This window comes from Schistocerca americana, chromosome 1, assembly GCF_021461395.2.
Source record: "Schistocerca americana isolate TAMUIC-IGC-003095 chromosome 1, iqSchAmer2.1, whole genome shotgun sequence".
Lineage (NCBI taxonomy): Eukaryota > Metazoa > Arthropoda > Insecta > Orthoptera > Acrididae > Schistocerca > Schistocerca americana.
Genome location: NC_060119.1, coordinates 487,188,403 through 487,208,985, shown reverse-complemented (window position 1 = coordinate 487,208,985; position 20,583 = coordinate 487,188,403). Strand labels below are relative to the sequence as shown.

The 20,583-nt window shown below is 40.9% G+C and overlaps 2 non-coding genes across 2 annotated transcripts; one reads left to right on the top strand and one right to left on the bottom strand.

Annotated features, from left to right (window-relative positions):
- Nucleotides 1–19,795: 19,795 nt before the first annotated feature.
- Trnas-cga lies at nt 19,796–19,869 on the bottom strand. Its single transcript has one exon. It is a non-coding gene; the product is annotated as a tRNA-Ser (tRNA).
- Nucleotides 19,870–19,931: 62 nt separating this feature from the next.
- Nucleotides 19,932–20,005, top strand: Trnas-cga. The gene has a single exon. It is a non-coding gene; the product is annotated as a tRNA-Ser (tRNA).
- Nucleotides 20,006–20,583: the final 578 nt, after the last annotated feature.

The following is a 20,583-nucleotide window of genomic DNA, read 5'->3' as shown; positions in this document are numbered from 1 at the left end:
TTTGATGTGTTCAGTAAGATTACAAACTCACATTTACACAATCCTAAATAAGGCACCAGTTTAGCTATGAATCAAGTTTAATATGCTGAAATTTTAACGGAACAATGATCAATGTTAAAATAAATGTCCAAATATAAACTGATTTATTTCTTTTTATTTAAATTCTCTTATATATATATATATATATATATATATATATATATATATATATATATATATATATATATATATGTATCACCGGTTGTCGTAAGATGACTATTAAAAGATTATAGTTAATGTTAGTCTTGTTGGGAATTTGGTAAACTAGACTGCATACCTGGTGAAACAGTTGCTCAATAATGCAAGGTTAACTTCCCCAGATAGCTCACAGCTTTTAACCCGCTTTTGTTGTCTTGAATATCAGCACCGCTTTCAGAACAACTTAATGCATCAACATTACAACATGTTTGCAGTCATCAACAGTCCACTGTCGGTGTTGACGGGCCTAGCCAAGGCGTAAAGCTTTGTGTCGTGCAGTCATCAAGGGTACACGAGAGGCCCTTCGGCTCCGAAAGCACACATCGATAATGTTTTGTTGAAAGGTTAGCACGCTGACACTTTTCGATGGCCCAGCATTGAAATCTGCAGCAATTTTCGGAAGGACTGCCCTTCCGTCACGTTGAACGATTCTCTTCAGGCGACGTTGGTCGTGTTCTTGCAGGATCTTTTTCCGGCCGCAGCGATGTCGGAGATTTGATGTATTACCGGATTCTTGATATTCGCGGTACACTCGTGAAACGGTCGTACGGGAAAATCTCCACTTCATCGCTACCTCGGAGGTGCTGTGATCCATCACTCGTGCACCGACCATAACACCACGATCAAACTCACTTAAATCTTGCACCAATAAACGACCTAACAACTGCGCCAGACACTTGTTTTCTTATACAGGGTGTCCCAGCTATCTTGCCCACCCAAAATATCTCTGGAACAATAACAGCTATTTGAAAACGACTTTCACCGGTATCAATGTAGGGCTGGGGCCCATGAATGTACATATTTGGAAACGTTCTAAAACGAAAGCATATGTGTTTTTAACACAAACTTACGTTTTTTTAAATGGACCTCCTATATTTTTTCTTCAGCAATCCATGGCATGACAAAGCACATACACAATGGCGTTGATTGCATCGCAATATTCCCATTACATCCCGAGATATTAAGACGCGAAGTTGACGCTTGAAACACCCGACATGCGCTGCTAGCGCTTGTCCTGAGGCTCAGGCGTGAACCCCATGCTGCCCGTAATCGCGATGTGATTGACATGCGTAATCACACTTCCATACTTATCAAGAGGTCCGAAACGAATAATACGGTCTGCTGCCATCCTGTATTAACGTCGTACATTCCAGCCGGTATTTATCCCATAGGCTAGGGGTGATGCAGTTCTGTAACATATCTGTGTACCGCAACGTTAGTGGACTAAAAGTTTTACCGTTGTTTCGGTCCTCTTGATAAGTATGGAGGTGTGATTACACATGTCAATCACATCGCGATTACGGGCAGCATGGGGTTCACGCCTGAGCCTCAGGCCGAGCGCTAGCAGGGCATGTCGGGTGTTTCAAGCGTCAACTTCGCGTCTCAATATCTCGGGATGTAATGGGAATATTGTGATGCAATCAACGCCATTGTGTATGTGCTTTGTCATGCTATGGATTTCTGAAGAAAAAATATAGGAGGTCCATTTAAAAAAACATAAGTTTGTGTTAAAAAACACATATGCTTTCGTTTTAGAATGTTTCCAAATATGTACATTAATGGGCCCCAGCCCTACATCGATACCGGTGAAAGTCGTTTTCCAATAGCTGTTATTGTTCCAGAGATATTTTGGGTGGACAAGATAGCTGGAACACCCCGTATAGGTGATGCCAACCACAGCGCCGAACTCTGCCTGTTTACATACCTCTGTATTTGAATACACGTGCCTATACCAGTTTCTTTGGCGCTTCAGGGTATTTTACTATTAATTCCGGTCTGTAGACCATTGTCTGACAGACATTTGAGGGAAAATAATTATTTACACAGATAAATGTAAATTAACATATCTGTCATTATACAGTCGACTATCTAAAGTCTTCTTGCCCGACGTAGTACTTTTTTTCATATTGGTGTAAAGACTAACAATCATCCACAGTGATGTGATTTGTCGTATCGTGGAAGATCTGGATCTTTATACGTCTTCTGACAGTTATATATCATACAGAAACACACAGCTAAAGACTATGAAGAGTATCGTCAAGTTGCAGCAAGAATCAGTGTAAATTGTTCAGCAAATTCTTCTAGTGTCTATGACGGTAGTGAAATATACGATGTTTAATTATGGCGGACATTTGTCATGTAAAAAGCATGAACAGAGGTTCAGAAATTGGATTATACCTGTAGACAGCTTCTCGCAATTAATTTACATATGCTATGTGATAAATTCGTAAATATTTTTAGGTTCGAAACGATTCGGTTGTCTACATCAACTTGGTAGAAGGTTTAATTTGGTACTTCTATTTTTCTGTTGTTTCTACAGTTTCACGGACCACTTATCTGCAGTACTGTTGCAGTAACTGGCAACTGTATTTATCTAGTTCTTAACAGCAGTATTCTTCCGCCCAAATAAGCTTTTTGTTCCCAGTTCGCTATGGGTGAAGAATGTCAGGTTTCTGTATCATAGTAACAGACAACTTGCCATCCCTAGCCCATAAACTACAAGAAAACCGGGTGGCTCAATCCACACTTTCTCTCACATTAATGTATGAAATGGTTTAAACATAAAACGTTTGTGATCGAGAACGTGAAATACCATAGAAAATTGTTTTACGATTGTAACGAAGTTATTATCAATATTATTTGAAACACTTCCGGAACAGTACACAATACGCAATTTCGGTTGCAGTACAGAAGACAGAAAAACTTAGCGCGTTATTAAAATTGCGTAGCTAACGATAGAGATGATAATGACATGAAAATGATCATATCATGAAAAGAATTAAGAGAATTACAATTTTACTGCTACCGTTTTTGTGATACTAAAATCATATAAGCATTATAACATTCTAGTTAATAGCTATAAGTGATTTTTTGTATTGTCCTTAAATAAAATATACATATGATCAAATCCCATATATTCTCCTCGGTGAGACTCAATGAATATGATTCATTTATTACAACATAACGTAACGGAAGACTGCATTTGTGGAAGATGTTGGATAAAGGTGAAGCGGGAACGGTCATTGAGAATTTTGAATAGCAAGTGAATCGATAACAGACAACTTACTCCCATTGGTAGAGATGGAATTCAAAGTTTCGCCTAGTGTTGGTATTACATTGGACGACTAGAGCGTATTAGACGCTCCCGCAACCACTTTCTATTACTGAGCTATAGTATGTACATACATATCCTTTTATTTAGGATACCGCGTACGCTAAATTAAAAACAACTCACTATCTTTTTTTCTTCGAGTGCCGCTTTATTTTTCTACGGTAATTGACGAGTAAGTGTGAGATGGTATAAAAGTGTGCGCTGTCTTCCAGGCTGCTTTATCAAGCTTGGCGTGACAGTTTAGAGTGCAGTTGTTTGTTATGGATGATCTATGCAGTTGACAAGTCTTCAAATGGTTCAAATGGCTCTGAGCACTATGGGATTTAACATCGGAGGTCATCAGTCCCCTAGAACTTAGAACTACCTAAACCTAACTACCCTAAGGACATCACACACATCCATGCCCGAGGCAGGATTCGAACCTGCGACCGTAGCGGTGGCGCGGTTCCAGACTGAAGCGCCTAGAACCTCTCGGCCACCCCGGCCGACCCTGACAAGTGTAAGTACTCTTTCTACGGTAACTACTACTCAGATAAGTGCTGCGCGTTCTTAACAGGTTTTTCTAGCTCATCAATCTGTTTCTAGAAACATTTGATACTTTTCTGCACGACAATGCCGCTTCATCCTGCTCTTCACATTTGCCTCACATCTCGTCCTGCGAAACGGGATGAAATTATCTCGAGTGGCCAGTTACTCATGACACCTACGCAGTGCGTAATAGAGCTGAATCTGTAATTACAACTTTAGCTACGTGGATGAAATTTCTCAGGGTGTGTCTCAAAGTTTAGAGCCTTTTATGGCAGAACAAGGTGGTATAGCTAAATAGCAATTTTTTGCATGTAACAGTAACTTATTTGTTTGTAATTTAGTTTTCGCACCAGTGCTGCTGCTGCTTATACTGCGCATAATGTTTACTCACTGTTCAAGCTGTGTCTTATTGTTTGTGAACAATACTGGCCGATGCTCAACCTGGGAAACGCTAATACGCAAAATCACAGGTGTGGACTTTCTGGATCTGTCAGTAGCGTATGATTCTGTCAAGCAGCAAATACTGCTAGAAAAGGTCTACAATTTATTAAAGGAGAGTGCATCATTCAAGTTCATCGCTTCTTCTGAATAGTAGCTTTGTCGTCAGTTTTAAAGGCCAAGTTAGTCGCTGTTGCATGCAGAATAGTCCACCTCAAGGAACCGTCTTACCTCTAATCCTTTTAAAGATGTACGCAAATATCCAGCAGGTATTTTTGAATCCCCGTTGCATTTTATACGTCGCTGGCCTTGTCCTGGAAAGTCAGATGAGCTGTAAACAGTGTCAGGAAAACTGACTATTACTCCCGAATGCATTAGAAGCTGGTACAGTACGAAGCAACTAATACCCAACCTTTCAGTGGCCCATATGAGCTCCTTGTATGTCAGAAATAAGGCATCACCTCGCAAGCAGAAAGATCTGAGATGTTCCAAAATACCTGAAAGTAATTCTTGGCAAGAATTTCACTTTTAGGGGAGTCTCCGAACAAAACAATTTCCTACGCAAATCGTCTGAATTATGTTATGGTGGTAAACCATTGACTAACCGTGCGTCAAGCGCCCCAGTGTGGTGTATATCATCTCATTCCTCATGAAAAATCGTGGACAGCCGTTAACGAGATCTGTATGCTAGTCCCATTCTCGAGGCTTCTCTCATTGGCTGGCTATATGAGTCTGGATGGTTACTCCCACCTATTGCATATATATACAAGCATACATACATACATTAATCCTTGTTGCAAAGATCATGAATACGACATTTTGAATGATGTGGAACGTGTCACATTAACATAAGTTTTCTTTACACAAAATAGTTTTTTTTTTTTTTTACGGTTACTACTTCATATCTAAGGATTCATCTATTGAGCTACTGAGTAGAAGGTGCTCGCAAAGAAATAAATGCGGAATATGAGAGGACAAGACAAGAATGTGCAGAGACCAATCCACTGCACGGACATGTAGCTTCAGTTCAGGGTGTGACTCACATAAGCAGTTTCCTGTGAACAACGCAAAAGCTGAGCAAAATGACATAAGTACTTTTGGGGGAAACCAAGGTCCTCTTCATTTCACGACAGATGGAAATTATATATCGATTACTGTCTGTCTCCACTGAAAATTGGACCAAACGGATATTGTGAATCAGATTGAGACCAAGAATGGACATGCCCGAAAGCCAATCAAACATGACAGTACTACATGGAACCCAACAAAAAGTGAAGTGGGAGTATGATAAAGACTAAAACATACGCTCCAGTGCTGAGCCTGTCATTCTTCTTGTAGTGAAAAAAGAAAATTTTGATTTTGGAAAGCATTGCTCGAAAGTGCTGTAACATAAACCGATGAGCTAAAACATTATGACTACCTGTTTAATAGCGTGCACCCGGCTGCCGTACTTCCCTGGACGGGGCCCCCCTGCCAACAATGCCACACGATCACTGCTGTCACGATGCCTTCGATTATCACCACAAATCCCATTCTGCCCTCATCGGCCTGCGCCTGCGGCGCGGTGCATTTTTCGTGCAGCCATTTTGCGGGATGACGGCGTGTGAGGACCCAACTATCGATCTCGTGTAACAAGAAATGCAGTTCATTAGACAATCGACACGTTTCTACTGATACACGGTGAAACCTCAGTGATGCTGTGCTCACACTAATCATAAGTGATGATGTCATTGGGTCAACACAGGAACACGAAGGGGTCGTTTGATGTGTAGCTCTATGTTTAACTATGGTCTCTGAACGGTGTGCTCCGAAACACTTGTGGCTGCACCAGCACTGTACTCTGTCATGAGATCTGCCGCAGATCGCTGCCTATCCTGGATTACACAATGAAGGATCCTCCGACATCTACGTTTTGTGATGAGACTTGGTTGTTCAATACTATACAGCCTACTCGTTATTTCGCCATCCTTCAACCACTTTCCACAGGTGCCCACGACAATAGTACACCAACAAGCGACCACGTTCGCCGTTTCACAGATTCTCGTTCGCAGGAGCAGCGTCACAACAATGTGGCTTTTGTCAAAACCGCTTACATCAGTGTTTTTGTGCATTAGAGGCCCGTATCTTCGCTATAAAGACTGCCCATTCGTCTCTGTTTCGATTACAGTCTTCCCTCACTGAGTCACACGCCAGCAACACCACCAGTAGGCACTGAGTCTCGGAGTGGGCAGCCATTATAATGTTTCGGTTCGTCAGTGTACGTTTCGCATTCCACTGGAATTTTCATCCATCTCAAAATGCGACTCTGACACGAGAATAATAATGATCATATACTTGGCGGTTGTGCTGACTGTGTCGGGGCCGTACTGAAGAATATGGACGACTGGAACAAAGGAGTCTGGTCTATAGAGGAAGTCAATATGTGCCACGTAACGCCAGACGGACTTCGTTATCTTGACCGCATCGTTATTAAAAACAGACTGCCGGGCAGAGGCGCTGTAATGGCGAGAACATCGACTGGTCTACTACAGATTTAATTTGTTCCCGGCCCTCCCCGCCGCTCGCGAGAGGGCTCACGCGCTTTTATAATTGCTTCCTGTCACCCACTCGCCCCATCCCCCTGCTGACGCTCTTCCCGAACGTCATCCCATTCAGTCTAAGCGAGTATTAATATTACTGTGCATTTTCTAAGAGCCTCATCCGAATCCTTATGTATTCAGCATTGTGTCAAGACAGACAGATAATGCCCTGGCCTATAATGGACGGGATCGACCTGTTGAACACCGATCTGTTGTAATACTCATCGAAATAATGGATTGGAGGTGTAGACCTCCGACTGCGTCCCTTGATTGCCTGATTATCACGTCATCTGGCGCCGTGTGAGGAGTCAGTCTCCTTTGGGTCATTTCTCACGACCTCTGGCACTTTCGCTCCCGACCCACGTCCCTGAAGTTGTTTGTTTACACGAAGCAGCCTAGGAGCTGACTCAAAATCGTATATTTGTAAGGTTCTCATATATTTTCTGCTATTGTAAATAATCCACCTTCGCTGTACTGGGATAAAGATGTTTGAGCGTAATGCTTCAGTAGTAAATAAGATCCTTGACTCTGTGCTTAGTTTTATCTGCGGTTGACTTGTTAGTCAAGCAGTTATGCGGCGCTGAGATATTCTTATTTGAGACATAGTAGCATGCAGTTGAGGTTTTCAAAAGATGAGGTCTGTTTTCTGTGAATCTGGGAGAAACTGTCTAGCATACATTATTACGGAGATGAAAATTGACATATAATTCTTTCTCGTTCATGTTATTCATAGTAGAGGTTTTGAAGGAATTTTAAAGATATGTCTGTAGTTTCTTTGTAATGAGAGATTTTTCTAATCGTTAAAGGCTTCTTATATTGTACTATCTTTTTTCTCGATAATCAGATTTTCTTCAAAAACGATTTTCTTTAAAGTGAAAGCCACCTCCATGGTTTACAGTAAAGTTTTGAATTTTTATCTTGTGTGCATTGCATCTTACGCCACTCGAAGCAACAGACTGCTTTGACAAAAAGAATTTGGAACAGGTTACTTATCTTTAGCTGATGCATCTGCTGATTTGTATTTGTTTTCGAGAACATCAGTACTCCGACACACGAACAGTATACTGAGAAAGAGGTAAGTTACTTTTATTTCAGGGCAGATCTAAATTTACATTCTTGTGTAAACCGTGTGTAGTCAGGATTGTCAGCTGTGGTGCTAGCAAATACATTAATTTTCAGTGAACAGTATTGGTAATTTTAAAAAGTTATTTTCTCCTGAGTAGAGCAGTAATTTATTTCTGTGGGTTTTTCCAAGTTTGACATTACACTTCATACCATGCATCGTTCATAACGAACGTCGGTACTGAATAATATACTCCTTCCACATTTCTGCTTTCCTTGTTTGCTTAGGACTGGTTTTCCATCTGGGCTCTTGATATTCATAAAGGTGGTTCTCTTTTCTCCAAAGGTGTCTAATTTTCTTGTAGGCAGTATCTATATTACCCATAGCGCTATATGCACTACATCCTTACATTTGTCCTCTATCCAGTCCTGCTTAGTCATTTTGCGCTTCCTGTCGATCTCATTTTTGAGACGTTTGTGTACCTTTCCGTCTGCTTCATTTACTGCATTTTTATATTTTATCCCTTCATCAATTAAATTCAATATCTCTTCTGTTACCCAAGGATTTCCACTAGCCTTCGTCTTTTTACCTAATTGATCTCCTACTGCCTTCACTATTTTGTCTCTCAAAGCTACCCGTGCTTCTTCTACTGCATTGCCTTCTCCTTTCCTTGTCAATTTTTCTCTAATGCTCCGTTTGAAACACTCTCCATCCTCTGGTTCTTTCAGTTTATCCAGGTCCTATCTGCTTAAATTCCTGCGGCTTTGCAGTTTCTTCAGTTTTAATCTACAGTTCATAACGAATAAATTGTGTTCAGAGTCCACATTCGCCCTTGGAATTGTCTTACAATTTAAAACCTGGTTCCTAAATCTGTGTCTTACCATTATTAAATCTATCTGAAACCCTCCGGTGTCTCCAGGACTCTTCAACATATAAAATCTTCTTTCATGATTCTTAAATCAGGTGTCAGCAATGCTTAAGTTATGCTCTGCGCAAAATTTTACTAGGCGGCTTCCTATTTCAATCCTTATCCCCAGTCGATATTCACCTATTACTTTTCCTTCTCTTCCTTTTTCTACTATCGAATTCCAGTCCCCAAGATTATTAAATTTTCGGCTCTCTTAGCTGTCTGAATAATTTCTTTTATCTCATCATACATTTTTTCAATCTTTATCATCTGTGGAGCTAGTTAGCGTATAAATTTGTACTACTATGGTAGGAGTGGGCTCCTTGTTTATCTATGCCTTTCGTAGTCGCTTATCCACGTTCCTGTTGTTTTATTTGATATTAAACCTGCTACTGCATTACCCATATTCAATTTTGTATTTATGACCCTGTAGTCACCTGACTAGAATTCTTGTTCCTCCTGCCACCGAACTTCACTACTTTCCATTACATCTAAATTTAAGTTATCCATTTCCCTTTTTTAAATTTGCTAACCTACCCGCACGATTGAGGGATCTGACATTCCACGCTCCGATCTGTACAAGACCAGTTTTGTTTCTCCTGATAATGGCGTTCCCCTGAGTAGTCCCCGCCCGGAGATCCGGATGGGGGACTATTTTACCTCCGGAATATTTTATCCATTTAACCATACAGTGAAATGGCATGTTCTCGGGAAAAATTGCGGCTGTAGTTTCCCCTTGTTTTCAGCCGTTCGCAGTACCAACACAGCAAGGATGTTTTGGTTGATGTTGCAAGGCCAGTTCAGTCAATCATCCAGACTGTAGCTCCTGCAACTATTGAAAAGGCTACTGCACCTCTTCAGGAACCACACGTTTGTCTGGCTTCTAAACAGATACCCCCCCCCCCCCCCCCCGTTGTGGTTCCACTTATGGTACGGCTGTTTGTATCTATCGCTGAGGCACGCAAGCCTCCCCACCAACAGCAAGATCCATGGTTCATGGGGAGTGGACGGTATTAAGAGGTGGTTCTGATATGTAGACAATATTTTGTAGGAAGCTTACATCTTATTAAAGAGTAAACGGAAAAAACACATCAAGATATAATTTAACATTATTTTTGTTTGTTGTCACGTTAATGATGTGAAGTAGGCCCCTCTTGTCTTCAGAAGATTGTGCCTTCTTTTTACGGAGTGACAACTGGTGTTCGGTGTGCGTCTGGAGGCGTAAACCATCTATTTTTAAGCACGGTGCTGTCAGTGAGAGTAATGTGCTAAATAAAACATAAATACATTTACGAGTAGTTATTTCGTAAGCTTACCGATGAGTAACGTACACTACTCGATAAACAGAAAGTGTGACTATACGATGAAAAGCCAGATCAATTCGAAAATGTAACAAGGCAGTAAGTAAAGGAAATTAAAATGACTAGAAATTTTATTTTAGTTTATACTGCCCTAAAGTAACAGCCTTAGTCAGTTACCGTTAGTTTTTCCGTCTTAACAATACTGAAATTAACGCCAAATGGTTTGCGCTTTCATTTTCAAAGCATCTTCAGTGGTCATTTGGTTTCTTTGCTTCTTGTTTACATAGCACACAACCTACGATTTTTTCCTTCTTTGTTTGTGGAGGTTGAGGTCTAAACAAACTTGGTTCCACATTCACTCTTGGCAATTTTTCGCCTTATTTGAAGTCACTTTCTCTTACGCTGCTTTGCAATTATTTTCAAAAAAATGTTCAAATGTGTGTGAAATCTTATGGGACTTAACTGCTAAGGTAATCAGTCCCTAAGCTTACACACTACTTAACCTAAATTATCCTAAGGACAAACACACACACCCATGCCCGAGTGAGGACTCGAACCTCCGCCGGGACCAGCCGCACAGTCCATGACTGCAGCGCCTTAGATATTATTTTCAATTCATCTCACATTGCTAATCTTCGCAACAGAATTAGATTTGTGGTTTCATGTGTGCACTACTCAGAATTTGTTGTATGAAGGGAGGTTCAAAATGGTTCAAATGGCTCTGAGCACTATGGGACTCAACTGCTGTGGTCATCAGTCCCCTAGAACTTAGAACTCCTTAAACCTAACTAACCTAAGGACATCACACACACCCATGCCCGAGGCAGGCCTCGAACCTGCGACCGTAGCAGCAGCGCGGCTCGGGACTGGAGCGCCTAGAACCGCACGGCCACCTCGGCCGGCATGAAGGGAGGTGAAGTGTAAATAACACCAACGCAGCATAAGAGAAAGTGGTTTCAAAAAAGTCGGAAAACTGTGAAGAGTGACTGTTAAATCAAGTTTCTTTGGATGTCAACGTCCGCTAACAACGAAGGTAAAAGCAGTGGTTTGCAGACTATGTAAAGGCGAAAACAAGCAGTGACGACAGAAAATGTTTTATAAATAAAAGCGAAGATCCTCTTCAACTGTAGTTAACACAGAGAAAGCACGCAACGCCCTGATCTACTGACTCATCATCACCCAGCCTAAACCGCTAAGGACACCAGCTTGAATTTTGGGGAGGACGTCGACTTCATACTGCAGCCGTCGGTTAAGAAAGGATTTTTCGAAGTTCCACCCATAAGGAGGTGCAATAAGGGATGAAAGGTTTTTTTGAAGCTAGGTCTCTATTAAGGCAATTTTTAATTTGGATCTACGAAAATTACTATTTGATTTCTTTGTCAGAAACAAAGAAATCCATGTTTCAGCATTTTTGAAAAATAACCCCTATGGGAGTGAAATAGTGGTTGAAAGTATTTTTGAAAATAAATCATTGTTAAAGAACTATTAAAGTGGTTTTAAAATTACATTCATGAAAATTAGTATTTGACTTCTCGCTTCGAAATAAAAAAAAATTACTAGTTTCAGTGTTTTAGAAATTTCCGCACCTAAGGGGGTGATATAGGGGGTGACATGTTTTGTGAAGATATTTCTTGATGAAAGTCCTTTTAGAGCTAAATCTATGAATATTTGAATTTGGCTTCTCTGATAGAAATAAAAAATACGTCTTTGGCTGTTTTTGAAAATTCAGTACCTAAGTGTGTGAAATGGGGGATGAAAATTTTTAAGAAAATGTTTAGTTCTGTTAAAAAATTTTTAAAGCTAAATCTATGAAAACTGGTATTTCACTTCTCAGTTAGATATAAAGAAATATATGTTAGGGAATAAAAGTTCCTATGGAACCATCACCTCAAGAACGCAAAGGGCATGATTAACAAAAGCCTTGTATTCCTGCTACCAGAATCACTTTTTGGTCAGAACTACTTTCAGAAAAGGACATTCTTCTTTGACCTTAATTAGTGTGGATAGTTTAGAAGGTGGTACATTTTGTGAACAACATATAAGACTCGGTTAAAGAAAAACAAGAAACAAAAAGAAATCTCCACACACCATACAATCTATGCGAGCGAAGCATCGATCACTAAGCTAGTGCTGTATAAAAGGAAATGTCCTCACTGGATGACTCGTATTCGCCCTGCCCAGACCATTAAAGATACAAACTTCTTGAATTCGGAGACGATGTCGATCTTTTATTTTAAGCATCGTTCAGGAAGGCGTTTTACGAAATTCCACCCTGAGGGGGTGAATAGGGGATGACATGTTTTAAAAAATATATCGCTATTAAGGCTATTTTGAAGATAGGATTATGAAAATTGGTACTTTGTTTGTCGGATAGAAATAAAAACGTACGTATTACTTTATTTTTGGAAATTAAACCCCTAAGGGAGTGAGACAATGGGTGAAACTTTTTTAAAACCAAATTATTAAAGAACTACCAAAGTATTTTTAAAGCTACACCTATGAAAATTGGTATTTGACTTTCCGGTTAGTAGTAAAGAAATGTGTGTTACGGGATGACAGTATCTCTGGAAATATCACCACAAGAACTCTAAAGCAGGATTAACAGAAACGTTGAACTCCTGCTACCAGAACCGCTTTATGGTGAGAAGTACATTCGGAAAAGACCATGCTTCCACGGCCTTAATTAGACTTTTTTTTATTTATCTTATGGCTAGGTCCCCTCGTCGGGCAGACCGTTCGCCGGATGCCGGTCTTTCTATGTGACGCTACTCCGGAGACCTGCAGTCGATGAGGATGATAGGATGATGATGGGGACAGCACAACACCCAGTCCCTGGGCAGAGAAAATTCCCTTACCCAGCCGGGAATCGAACCCCGGCCCAGAGGATTAACAATCCGCCACGCTGACCATTCAGCTACCGGGGGCGGACGCTTTAATTAGAGTGAACAGTTTAGAAGGGGTAGTAGTTTGCGAACTAAATCAAAAAAAGCTATTTAACATTCACCACGATGTCAGCTTTGTCGGAATTGCACAGGAAAAGAAACCTATCTTTAGTAAATTTAGTTTTCGGTTGATCTAACACATGTTTATAAAATTATTTTTTGTTGTAATTAAAACGTCAGAGAAGCCAGTGATTGATGATTACATTTATTACGGAAGATGGCTATGCAAACAAACTAAGCAGTGAAGAGTTTCAAAATAGGAAATATAAATCTGAAACACTGATATTCTGTATCACTCACTGTTTAATCTGAATCGCGTTACCTATTTTGAACGCAATGATTTGTTTTGCATGAGCTATTACATTAAAAATATTGTCCTCTAATCGCGGTAGACTTTCGGACGGTTACTGTAATTTTAAACTGTTGCGTGATATGTGACATTTTCTTTGCGTTACTGGCTGATGGTATATTTTCATGTTTCCGACCCATTTACGGTTTCCTTCATTTCGAATTTGTTTTTATAACTGGAATGCTCAATATGTTTGGGTTCCCCAAACAGTATAATCAGGTGTGCTCAGAACCTGTTGAAGTGGAGCTCCCCCTCTAGTGCTGTGTCTTCGATTCCAGGACACCTCGAAATCTCTGGAAAGCCATCTGATTTATGACGATCAGATGGCTAGTTAGTGGGACAAGGCGCATACCTAGCGCTCGATGACATTCCCCAGAGACTTAGAATATTATTATTTTTTAGGACGAACTTGGGCCTTTGTACCAATTTGGAAAGGACCACTCCGAGAAGTTACGTTTTACTGGCAGTGGCGACATTTTCCGCCAATTTCCCATTCTAGGTGCATCTGCTATTATTTTTCGACTGACAAAAATCAGGGGAAAATATTCGTATAGCTGTGGAACATCATAATATTATTACAATCCTTTTGTTGTCCTCGAAGAATACATAAAATTAATATTCAAATTTCTGCAGTCATTAATTAATAAAGGTTATTCATTAGATTTTACCCCGATTCGCTTCTCTTACTAAATCTAGGTAATTATGTAATATAACCCTGGCATCGCCGCCCTTTGAAGGGTGTGCGTCACAGAAGTTCACATTCCGCAGTGCAGTGAAAGAATCATACAGGAGTCGCGGTCACTCACAAGTTTGCGTAAACATCTCCTTTAGCTGTATGTCTCAAATTCACTATGAAATTGAGAGGTAACTGCTTAGCTGTTCTGTAGACGTTTGTGCTTGCTTTTCGGCTGGTTTATTGTCTGGGTGGTAATATTAAAATGTTTTCTGAAGTGTCAGTTTTAAAGCATTTTATGTTTTTCAGATGCCGTATGGCGCACTATGCTTTTAAGATGTGCTGTTAGTTTTTCCTCTATCCTCAGCGTTTCCTCCTCACACCTACTACATTACTGCCTGTAAAGAATTCATGCACTCTGATTATCGGAATGTCACTCACGTGGTAGCGGAAACAGACCCTGGTGATAGCTTTTTTCAGTAAATTAAGAGTTGCTATTTCTTCTTGCCATAATTTAACTAGTTGAGTTTCGTTGTGTACACTAGTTAAGTGTTAAATAAATACACTGCATACAGTTAATGCCTTTTTTTGCCCACGACTAATTTAAATGGTATTTACTAATTCGTCTGGTATCTTTGTGGATCCAGCTGACGTAGATTTTACGCCTACCTGCCAAGTATAGCAAAGTTGTTGCTTATTCTTACCACATGTATTACACCAAATAATTGTAATGTTTCTGGAATATTTGCTGTGACGTTATGCAATAAACACGCAACATTTCGAAGTCATCATTACGCACTCTGCAGTGATGTCAAAACTGTCAACCTGAAAATTAGCGGGAGGTAAAACATCGAAACACGTCGTGGAACCAGTAAATAATTGCAGCTGCTTTATTTGTCACTTAATTAGCAGCACAGGAAAGCTTAAACAAAAATTTAACATGAATGTTACTAATTTTATTAATAATTTTTATATTTTATTACTTTGCATTAATGCATCAATTTCTTGCCAGAATCAACATACTAATGACACATAGGTATTCAGCGCTGTTGAAACACCTATAAGTGTGAAATGATAATTAAATCGACACCCTAACTGCAATCATGAGTTGATATACATCATTGGGGACATGTTGAAAATGTGTGCCCCGACCAGGATTCGAAACCGGGATCTCTGGCCATGTAAGCATATCAACGAATGTTTGCAGCTAGTGTGTCGATTTGATTATCATTTCATTCTAGAGAAGCTGCACGGTCATCAACGGTATCAGTTCTTTCTTGAACAGATACTACCTTCATACCTATAAGTGTGGTAACAAGTGTGTAATGATCGCTGCATTTCTTCAGCGACATAAGCCAACTTAGTGGTTTTATCAGATACAATAAACTCTACCTACAGTTCTCATTCAGATAGCTTACGGAATATTATAAAATAGTTGCTTTTGTCGTAACTTCACAGGATCATTGCTGGATCCCATATATAAAGGGATTACAAGTTGTCAGGTGCTTTAAATTGCAGAGGAACGTGTCTAATACTGAGTAAACAACCATAAAATTCTATCTGGATATTTTTGATTCTAGATTCTCGACGTCTTTCATGGATTTCATACAGCCTTTTGGCACTCCGTGCCTTGAAGGAATGTCCCTAACTTTCAGAGAAAGGAAAAATGCGTTAATCTGGGCACTGTCGGTTCAACTTTCATGGAGATAGAAATGAAGACAACATTTTTAACATCTCGAAGCCACATAAACTGAAAATAGCCGAGGTGATACAGGAGTGCTAGTGGCATTCATTCACTTGACGTATGGGAGGTACGGAAAACCTAAAGCAGATGGCGGGCGGACATCTTACCTCCAGAATACGATAAATGAGATTCTGCGGCCCACACACTGGACTTTTATTTAGAAGGTTTAGTGTTCGGATTCTTGACAGTGTATTTTGATTTAGATTTTCCAAAGTTTCCCTTAGGCACGTCAAGCGGATATCTAAATGTGAGCCGGCCGGTGTGGCCGTGCGGTTCTAGGCGCATCAGTCTGGACCCGCGTGACCGCTACGGTCGCAGGTTCGAATCCTGCCTCGGACACGGATGTGTGTGATGTCCTTAGGTTAGTTAGGTTTAAGTAGTTCTAAGTTCTAGGGGACTGACGACCACAGATGTTGAGTCCCACAGTGCTCAGAGCCATTTGAATCATTTTTTTCTAAATGTGGTTCTGTTTCATGCCCTTGTTAAATTTGACCAACGGTCTATATGTAACGTCGAGTGATTCTAGGCGCTTAAGTCCGGAACCGCGCTGCTGCTACGGTCGCAGGTTCGAATCCTGCCTCGGGCTTGGATGTATGTGATGTCCTTAGGTTACTTACGTTTAAGTAGTTCTACGTCTAGGGGACTAATGACCTCACATGTCCCACAGTGCTTAGAGCCATTTTCTGTATCTAATGACGCTAATGTCATCTCATTCCTTGTGTCTTAGTTTTCCCGAACTCTGTGTGACATGTTTTATTTTTCCCACTTTTCTGGTAAGCAGGTCAAATTCGATAGGTAATAGGCCTTCTGCGTCAGGCATGACATTTTACCTTGCCAAATGAAGCTATCGTCGGAAAGTTAAGTGTGATTTTTGAGGTTTTTCTTTACTTGAGTCTTTTTTGCTGATTATATACTTTGTAAATTAGGTACTATTTGGTTATTCCTGCAAATTGTGTGTTTTAGTCTTGAGAGCCACACTTAAACGTTATGTCGCTTCTACGGCTACAAGAAAAACTATGACACTAAACGCATTGCCTAAGAAATTTGTTAATGACGGTAGCTTGCAATCGTTGATTCTCTAGAAGAACGATGGCACCTAGGAGGAAAAAATGGGAGAGAAACCCGTTGTGAAGTATCCGCTGTGCTCGAAAGAATACAGACATCGTTCGTGGGAGCAGCGAGATGGAGATAAGATTACATTCAGAGTTTTTAAAAACAATAGGTGCCCAGGAAAAAGAAATCTAATTAACAGCAGTTAGTTATCTGGGAGGCGATCTGTCTGATGCTGTCGGAATCCGAACTACTGTTCTCGCGTCAAACGATACGCGCTGAGGACGGCGGCGCACAGAGCGTCCGTGTCGTAACGTTTCCCGAGCGCCTCGTGCCGCCTCTGCCGGAAGATGTCATTCACTCCTGACAAATGCATTCGCGCCCGGAGATTTTCTTCCGCTTTTGTACCGTTTCCAAATCACCTGTCACGCCCCCTAACGAATTTAAGAACCATAAAACCTTCACCTTTTTTTCCACGTAAATCTGTCTTAACTGCTACCTACCCTCCCGAAGACGGCGTCCATTCTTAGGGAACATTTAAGTAATATCTGGACGTGATAATTACTCAGATAGTCATTAGAGGTAATTTTTTACCCCAGAAGAATTACTTTTGTTATGGCCAGGTGTGGATTAACAAACAAAGGAAGAAAGGATGTATTTAACTTTCGTTTAATTCATAATAACCTTTGGAAGCATTGCCTTGCATTGTCTCCTTTTCCCTTTATGACTATAGTGTTATCTGATAATTTGTTTGTCATCGTAGCCGAAATCTCTAATACATGTTTGTGAGGTGTTACCTGCCGGCCGGAGTGGCCGAGCGGTCCTAGGCGCTTCAGTCTGGAAGCGCGTGACCGCTACGGTCGCAGGTTCGAATCCTGCCTCGGGCATGGATGTGGGTGATGTCCTTGGGTTGGTTAGGTTTAAGTAGTTCTAAGTTCTAGGGGACTGATGACCTCAGAAGTTAAGTCCCATAACGCTCAGAGCCATTTGAACCATTTTTTGAGGTGTTACTTGAACGTAGGTAGTTCGAACGCTTGTGGTATAAAATGTATTTTTACAATAACTATTTGGCAGACAAGCTAGGTATAAAGATCGTGATAACTAGACTTTGTGTCATTCTCATGAATTCAGTTGCAGACCCCAAGCAATATCTCTTAGAACGAAGGTATGTGGAAAGGTTGATGGTGATCTATATGTTGGAAGAGGACTTTAAACTCGAAGACCCCTTTGGTTGCTATTCGACAGGATATGTTGTACGCCGCACCAATTCGCATCCTCTCCCTTATCATCATAATGACCGTCGTCATCATAATGATCATCATCATCATCACAAACATCAACACCACTAACACGAATTTACTACTATGTACACACACCCATTAAAGCACTTTATACTCATCAGATACTCTTTCGACACAGCTCGGTCACTATATACTGAAAGAAAGTCCTTCCAATCAGGTAGCTGAATTTACCTCTCGGTGTCTCTCAGCCAAGAGTATCACACACCTCTTATATTTTGCTATGGGGATTAAACTTTACCTATAGGTATCAGCAACTCGAAGCGTATTAGCCTGATGACTGTAGTGTTCCGAAATATAATAAATGCGCATCTAAGCACTTCTACTGATTGATCCTCAAACGCAGAAAAACCATACAGAATTTGTAAGTCCACCTACAAGTTAACATTTGTTTGTTACTCCTAAACCGCACTGAGCAACACAATTAAAAGACACTTTTTTGAAACCCCATAATTGTCTCCATTCCAAAACATGAACTTGGAATTTGGTTTAAAAGTGCCAACAATTTTTATCTGTAATGGTGCAAAAGAGGGGCCCCCTGCTACATCACCCTCGGGCTCGCTGATGCTTCAAACAGTAAGGCGTTGATACATGTGAGCCGCTGAGAACAAAAGTGATCTACGTCAGAAAATTGTAGTTTTTGAGTTATGCCACTCAGTTTACTCATAATGCACGGAAATTTGTTGTGGAAAAGTGGTACAACAATAAATCCTACCGGAGTCACTTGAGAGCTCCAAATGCATTCTTCCTCTCACTCCCGGGTGAAATACGTTTGTATGAATAGTGCTGTAAGTCAAGCGGCAAGGCCATGTGATCTTCTTGTTCTGTATTGCTTTGCGTATTTATTTACGCTCTAAAATCAAGAAGGCTTAGTGACAGTGCTAGTAAACATCAACATTGTTTTCTTTCTTTAGATTTGTAATATTCATATGTTATTAAAGCAGAAATTGTCTTTCTAAGGGAGTGTGGACTCCACGTTGATATCTAGGTTAAAGCCTACACGAATCAAGCAGTGGTGTCTCACATCAAATACGCGAACCAGAACGCTCATTCGTCTCAACAGTGCAGCGCGACCTATCACCAAGTCAGAAGGAAAGACATGATGGCACTTCTCCCCTACATGTCTCCAGTGTACCAGTACACCACGCTTTCTTCAGCCATCTGACAATTCCAAGTTCGGCTCTGGAATCTGGACATGGACGTACTGACCCTTTGGCAGACGAAGACGATCTGGACGGTGAAATCGAGTAAACACTCATGCTCCATTATAACACATCTTGAAATATCAGCATGATAAGAAATACATTTTAAGAAATTTCGACATTTAAAAACAACAATTCATTTATAATCCATAGATGAACGCACTGATGAACTACTAGACAGACTCACTAGGTAGCATTCTAGTAGTTAACAACAATAACGCAATTATTTTAACTCAATTGGTGAGAGAAAGTACGCAATTGGAGCAATAAGCGCAGACTCACATTTACTGTATCATATTATTCCACAATGAGATTTTCACTCTGCAGCGGAGTGTGCGCTGATATGAAACTTCCTGGCAGATTAAAAATGTGTGCGCCGACCGAGACTCGAACTCGGGACCTTTGCCTTTCGCGGGCAAGTGCTCTACCAACTGAGCTACCGAAGCACGACGCACGCCCGGCCCTCATACTGGCAGAAGTAAAGCTGTGAGGGCCGGGCGTGAGTCGTGCTTCGGTAGCTCAGTTGGTAGAGCACTTGCCCGCGAAAGGCAAAGGTTCCGAGTTCGAGTCTCGGTCGGCGCACACAGTGTGTCATATTATGTTTAATACAAAAAAAGCAGTTATGGAGATTAAAAGACAGCTGATGCCTTCTCACGTATTCAGCTTCTCCAAGACATTTGTAAGTGCCGTTGCCACAACTGACCTTTCATTGCCGCGCTTATGCTGACGATATGATGCTGGTGGCACGGACAGGCGAAGAAGTACGTACGGCGTTGGCATGGATACAGCGATATGGGATGGCGGCAGGAAGCGTACTTAATCTACAAAAAACACGCTGCATGAATGTCGGTCGAGGATTACAACCGGGGGAGGAAGGCCCGCTCATCTTGGTTAAGACCATAAAATGCCTAGGTATTACGTTCCACACGGATGTGCAGCGGACAGCAGCGGATAACTACCGACGCATATTGAAGCTGATGCGGACAATGGTGCTGTTACAGAAATTAAGAGCGTTGGATATGATTCAGAGGGTGACCTATGTTAACGTATACCTAACACCGAGACTCACTCACGTAGCGCATGTCCTGCCTTTAACGCGCACAATGGCATCACGGATACAAGCAACTTTCGGAACCTACGTGAGTGTGGGACACCTGTTT